The sequence below is a fragment of the Capsicum annuum genome, chromosome 3, assembly GCF_002878395.1.
Source record: "Capsicum annuum cultivar UCD-10X-F1 chromosome 3, UCD10Xv1.1, whole genome shotgun sequence".
Lineage (NCBI taxonomy): Eukaryota > Viridiplantae > Streptophyta > Magnoliopsida > Solanales > Solanaceae > Capsicum > Capsicum annuum.
In genome coordinates this window covers 178,180,728-178,186,973 of record NC_061113.1, presented here as the reverse complement: position 1 = coordinate 178,186,973, position 6,246 = coordinate 178,180,728, and positions in this window count along the sequence as shown.

Genomic DNA, 6,246 nt, shown 5'->3' with positions numbered 1-6,246 from the left:
TTAGGTGTTTTTTTTGAGTTGAGGTGCATAATATCAAAAGAGGGACCAGGGCCAAAACTGGTTCATTGTAGTTAAAATGGGAAGGTGAAAGGTAATAAAAAGAAAAAAGATCTATGCAGGATTAAAATAGGGATCAAGGGTTAATTTTTTCACATTTGGATGCTCATTTAAGCTAAGAATGGACTAAATTAAAAATAGCCTATGATCCTTTCCTAACAAACTATCCTACAACCTAGGCATGACTGACCAGGAAAGTTAAGAATTAAATGTACAAAGGGGACTAGGTAAGCATCTCGCACACATAGAGTACAAGGTTATCTTACCAGCTACTACCTATACAGTTCATGTAAATTATACCTATGATTATATCATCCCTAAGTCGTAATACCATAACAAGATTCACAGTGTTCATATTTATAAACACATCATACCATTTAAAATAAAATTTTAAAGGGGTATCATTTTTCTCAAAACACTTGAACATAAATAAAATATATCAACTGCTCCTAGTTCACTATTCCTAGTTAAATATAAGAACAACATAACAAATGTATGACACAAAACACAAAACAACCTAATCATGCTAGTTCTACTATGATAGCATAACCGACAAAAAAAATAACGTTGAAAGAAAAACTTGAGGCTATGGTACATCCCTACCTCATCTTAAAGGTTATGCATTGTCCTTAGTGCACATGTATAATGTATAAATAGGGAATGAAGACATACATTGGAGCATAGGGTGCCAAATTATGACTCAGCTGGTGGGACCCTAAAATGGGCCACACTCTCACAAATCATGGTCCTAACAGTCGCTGGGACACTTACACTAGTAGTTGCACCAACTATGGTTTATGAAATCAAAGTGGTCTAGCTCTCAGGAGGCAAAATGGTTCCCCCACTCAACTATACTGAATTTTCAAATGTCTTGTAAACTACTGGGGATCTACCAGCTCTTGCCTCCATCTCATGGACTTTACTTTGATGGTTCTGTTCTATCTGCAGGCTGGATACCCTTGCCACTTGTAAATCATCCTTGTCCTTTCTTCTTTTTCCCTTCTTTCTCTCTCTCTCACCACTTTCTTCTTCAATAATATTTTTTTCTCTTTGTACCTTAAATATATAGCATATAATTAATAAAGATCACCTCAATAATAGGTTAAGTAGGGAAAAACCTCATATACATATCCTCTATTACATACTAGAGCATAATAAATTTCTCATGTATTCCCACCTACTTTTGGCTAATCTTCTACTCAAATCTATCAAATCGAATTTACATTCCTTAAATTAGAGTCATGATCTTATTCTTTATCCAAGGCTACACACCTGCTCAATGTTCATCACTCTTTGGTAAAGGGTACCAAATCTTTCCATCACATCAGTCAAGGATGACTGCAGAACTAAAGCACAATCACCTAGAAGTGTCCTAGAAGTAAATGGTCTTGCAGTAGGAGGCAGAGTTAGGGCATGTAAATAACCATCAACATCAGTAAGGTATGAGCCCTGAGTGGGCAGTCTCTGTGGGGGTGTCCCTAGGATTAACAAAACTTAAAGTGTCAACATCCATCCACCCACCCTCGTGAAAAGCTACGTACAGTAGTGTATGCGCACCTTGGATTTTTAAGATTGGGTTTGTATAATCCCTTATAGAGCCAAAATCTATGGTTCTGGCTTGTCAAGATCTGATCCACACCCAGAATTTTTGATACACCGTTCTCGAGAAAAATCTTCCTCAATAAGCATGAGAAGGCTAGGGTATCTATTCTCACCACTTGGTCTCAAATCTGACATGATATGATCTTGGCTATGTCTATCTCATAACCATAAATAATGCCTACAACCAGGGTACTCTATAGGGACTCAGCGCATTGTCCTTCTTTGTGTGACTCAGTCATTTACTGATCCGCGTCTACCATGCCTTCACAAGAAAACTCAATGTGTCCTTTATAATTTATGTCAAAGGTCCCACTACCTATGTTGCCTCCTCTTGTACTTAAGCAATAATACTATCTATCCAACTGAAATGTGTAAACATATCATCCGACACAATCTGCTTAGTCTTAACTTTCTAGATTTCCTCCATGCGGTGGTCAATCTTTAAAGTGTTAGCAAGCACCTGGAAGTCCAATCTGAGAAGAAAATTGATATTGTTAGGGCCGATATGTTCACCCGAACACCTCTAATCAATATTGAGAATAAAGGGTCATAACCCCCATAACATTTCTTGTGGATAGACCTATTTTAGCTTCATCTGATAGGTTGTATAAAATTCTCAAACAGATACTGGACTGTATCATGTTAAAACTTTTTTATCCACTAAAAATAGTATTGTTCTAAATAGGAATCAAAATCCAACATACCAAACATGCCCACAGTACTGACTTTATGCTCAAGGTAGACCCTTCTTTTTGGCCTCTGGGTGGAAGGGATGATGGCATTATCGCTCTCATATAATTTATGCATCTTGGGGTACCCCCATCAATTAATTATGGTCATTGGTTCAGGTGTAATCTATAGAGGATAAGCCAATGGAGGTGGAGGTATCTTCATTGGAGTACTTTCACTAGACTCTACTTTAACCTTACCATACTCCTCATCATCCCCTGACTCATCACTCTCGAACCCTTGATTTTCGGACCTACTGCCTAATGAATCATAAAATTCTTCATTCTCAATCTTGAGGTCGAACTCAGACTCCTAGGACTCTTCAAACTGGAGAGGTGAGTATGAGGGTGACTGAATAGGGTTATTCATTTAGAGCCTAGCCTATTTAGGCGATTGGCCCAAATGTGAACCCTTAGTACCTCAAGGTATGATTTTTCTTTGTTCCACTACTTCCTCTATGAGGTACTCTTCCATGAAACTGCTCGACTCATTGTTAGTGGCCTCATACCTTAGATATGGAGTAGAGGGATAGGCCTTCTTCTTGGGTGTTTGCTTGGTGGATTCAGTTTTTGACGCCATTGGTACCTATTGGAGAACACATAAATTAGTTAAGCCTAAGAAAATGAAAGAAAAATAAGCAAAAAAAATAATTATGAATAGTGGCTAGGCACCGTAAGAGTCTTAATACAAGTTGTAGTCAGTAGCTACAAGTCATCTTGAGACTCATAGGGTGAATGGACCTATGATAAATGTTCACTGGTCACCCTACAAGTCCACCGAACAAGTCATTGGGTCACTCGAAGACTAAGCAAGTGACTCGTAGTCTGATCAAAATACATTGGCTCAGTTATTTTTTGGCCCAATTACTATGAATCCATACTATAATTCATAGGGTGAGAAAATAACTTATAGTGTGATTCATAGTGTTATCAGAGCATAATCACTCCTAGACTCCCATGTTACCAGCTATTAAGAGTCACATAACAACTCGTTAAGTTACCCTACAAATTATTACGAGTCCCAAAGAAACTGAAACATGGATGCTCAGGGTCGATGCGTTTCGATTATAAGTTCCCAAGAGGTGCTCAGACTTCCCTTATAAATTCAACATCCTATTGCAATTTTAATTCATCCTCACATCAATATTCAAGAACCATTTAGGACTTATCTATTTTATACCAACATTCTCAAATTTTGTCATGAAAACAAGAGCAGTCTGGTGTACTAAAGCTACTGCTATGCGCAGTGTCTGAGGAATGGCCTCACTAAAACGATGTATTTTATGAAGCCTTACCTTGCATTTCTTCCAGAGGTTGTTTCCAAGGCTTGATCCCATGACCTTCTTATCACATGGCATCAACTTTACCAGTTACTCCAAGGTTCCTCTTCTTAAAATTTTCTCAAGAACTATTTGATAAATTTATACCATAGGAACGAAATTAATTATGGAATCTAAGAATTTTCATCATGAATTAGTATAAACATTAAGTACATAACATTTGAGTAAAACGCTTACTTGAAATGAGAGAACTTCTTGCTTAGGTCCCTTAGAATATTTTTTTTGTTGCCTTTGTTCTTGATATTAAAGATTTTAGAGAGATTAAAGCCTTGAATTTTATGTTGTGGGATGAATTCGAGTGTATTTGAGGAGTTTTTAGGATGGTTATGGGAATGTAGAGAGTCACACATGTTTAAAATGAAAGGTGAATCAATTTTGTAGGTTAAATCTCTTTTATACGTGCTAATCAAGTTGGGTCATCCCATTGGGTCTGCGATGTCGTACCTGACAATGACTCATAGATACTAGCTACGATTAATAGATACCTTCCCTTAAAGCTAAAACCTTACCTAGGTCTACAGTTATAATGACTCAAGGTGATGAGTCATTGTTATTGACAATGACTCATTCTAAGAATCGTCATGACTCCAAAGACCTTTTACCTATGAGATGCTAGAGCACCTGCTCTATAAGAATCTGATGAGGTCCCTTATAGGGACCTTCGCACCATAAAATTTTCTAGTCTCTTCTACAATTTCTATCCCTTCACATTGAACACCCAAGTTACCCTATAATGTACTATGTACAAAACATGGGTTGCCTCCTGCGAAACTCTTGATTTAACATCGCATTATGATGTGGCTAGGTTGGATGCTCAGACTTCACCAACTATACTACGGTTTTCCTCTCATGCAGTTTCTGATTCAACGTCATGACATAACGTAGTTGCCTTTATCACTGAGACTTCACCAAGGCTCATATAAACTCAAACATTCACCTTATCAGTGTTCCAATATAGTGCTTAACATGCTTCCTATTCACCTTGAACGGGGCTTCACCGTCTCAATTTAACTCAATAGCACCATGTGGGAACACTTTAAGCATAGTGAATGGTTCATACAATCTAGACTTCAGTTAGCCAAGAAACAAGCAAAACCTTAAATTATATAGGAGAACCATATCACCACGATCAAACACCCTTTTCTCAATAATTTTGTGATGATACAATTTCAACTTCTCCTTGTACCAGGCTAACTATAAAAAACACGGAGCCAAAAATCATCCGATTAATTCACCTTGCTTATCCTCAAATTTGCTGCATCACTCCACTCAAACTTGAGCTTTTTCAATTCCTATATTTCGTTGTGCTCATGTTTGGCTGGAAATTGGCATGCCTTTCCATACAGAAGTTGATATGGAAAGGCACCTAAGGGGGTTTTAAAAGCTATCTGGTAATCCAAAAGAGCATCATCTAACTTTCCAGACCAATCAATCTTGTTGGCATTCATAGTATTTGCCAATATAGACTTGATCTCACGATTTAATAGCTCAAATTGCCCACTCATCTGTAAATAGTAAGGTGTTTCCACCTATGCCTCACACCATATTTTTCGAGCAGGTCCTTAAATAGATGATTACCAAAGTGAGACCCACCATCACTAATAATAGCACGTAAAGTGCCAAATCAAGAAAAGATGTTCTTTTCAAGAACATAGTGATACTTCGACCCTCATTGTTAGGAAGCACAATCGCCTCTATCCACTTCAAAACATAGTCGACTACCACTTGAAAATACTTCATCCTAAATAAGTGCAGAAATGGTCGCATGAAATAAATTCTCCACACATTAAACAACTCCAACTCCAAGATAAGTGTCATGGGAGTTTATGTTTCCGTAAAATATTACCTTGTCATTAACACTGATCATATGATTAAGCAAAATCATGAGCATCATTATAGATAGCTGGCCAATAGTACCCACGCTTTAGAATATTTTAGGCTATACGGGTACCACCATGATGACCCTCAACTGGTGGTGAATGATAGGCCACAAGGATGCTCATTATCTCCACCACAAGAATATATATCCAAATAACTCCATATGCAGAAATCCAAAAAACATAAGGCTCATCCCAAAACAACATTCTCGCCTCATGCATGAACCACTTATGCTTCTAAAATGATAAATCTTCTAAGACAAGATCACTTGCCAAGAAGATGGAAATATCCCCAAACTAGGGGATTATGTCTTGAGATAATGCCAAGACCTTCTTATCTGGAAAAGTTTTATCTATATCAAGCTCATCCTTTAATTTTAGTATTGCCTCCTCTTTAAGGTGAGGTAAATGATTTGCAACCTTGTTTTTAATGCCTTTATAGTCTTTCATTTCAAAGTCAAATTCTTGAAACAACAGTATCGAACAAATTAGCCTCATCTTATTATCTTTCTTTGACATCACATACCTTAATGTTGCATGATTAGTTTAAATAATGACTTTAGTCCCTATCAAATAAGAGAAAAATTTCTCAAAAAAAAAACCACTGCAGGTAACTCTTACTTAGTGATTGTAATGCTTTCC